This window comes from Octopus sinensis, linkage group LG5 (genome assembly GCF_006345805.1).
Source record: "Octopus sinensis linkage group LG5, ASM634580v1, whole genome shotgun sequence".
Taxonomy (NCBI): Eukaryota; Metazoa; Mollusca; class Cephalopoda; order Octopoda; family Octopodidae; genus Octopus; species Octopus sinensis.
In genome coordinates this window covers 88,768,359-88,769,182 of record NC_043001.1, presented here as the reverse complement: position 1 = coordinate 88,769,182, position 824 = coordinate 88,768,359, and the positions used below count along the sequence as shown (strand labels likewise).

General features: G+C 30.2%; 1 long non-coding RNA gene across 2 annotated transcripts in view; it reads right to left on the bottom strand.

Annotated features, from left to right (window-relative positions):
* Nucleotides 1-220: 220 nt before the first annotated feature.
* The window catches only part of LOC118763373, a 3,615-nt gene continuing 3,011 nt past the window's right edge, over nucleotides 221-824 (bottom strand). For both annotated transcript variants that reach the window (XR_004999121.1, XR_004999120.1), the window contains exon 2: nucleotides 221-824. This exon is cut by the window's right edge and continues 85 nt beyond it. This is a non-coding gene — a long non-coding RNA (uncharacterized LOC118763373).

The window sequence follows — 824 nt, the reverse complement described above, 5'->3', positions numbered from 1 at the left end:
CAGAGAGGCCCTCCCTCATCCTACCACCAATAAGAAATACTGCAATAAGCCACAGATGCATGATCTAGTGTAAACCACATCATGTATCAAAAACTCTAAAAAAAGCAATGAATAAACAACTGTGTTTGTAATTGAAGATTAATAAAATAATAACTGTATTAAGTTGACAATATAATAGCTCTGTCCTCTCCACAAATGTGATAATTCACTGACAAAGAAGCAGAGTTAAAACATCTTTATTGACTTTCATGTACATAACAAAAAAATAATTTTAAAAAGTTAAATAAAAAAATGTTTAAAACAAAAAAAAGACGTTTTGATATTTTTATTAAGTTGTTTTTTTTCCAGTTTTTTTAGTAAAAAAAAATGTATTATTTATTTATATTTCATGAAAATATGAGCATTAAGTAAAAAGTGCTGCAAACACTGATGTTAAAACTTGTTGAAGATCTGAAATTAAGGGCAAACTCTCCACCTAGACACCATGCCCCAAGGATCTAACTGAGAAGGAGGGGGTAAAGGTGGAAGGTGGAGAGGAAAGAGGAAGATCTAACAATTTATGGAGATAGCAGAGCAAAGGGAAGGTGTGGGTGTTAGGAAATAATTATGGGTACTTGTGGGAAGAAGGAAAGAAGATTCCAATTTCAATTGGAGAATATGAAAAAAATATATATATAAATAAATAAAACAAATCATCTTTAATCAAAAGTAAACAAGATAAGCCTAAGGAAGAGGAGGATATATTGTTTTTCCAATGATTAAAAATATTTTCATAGATCTTTCTAGAATAGTAAAGTGGTCAAAGAGCCAAGAACAAAAGTGTG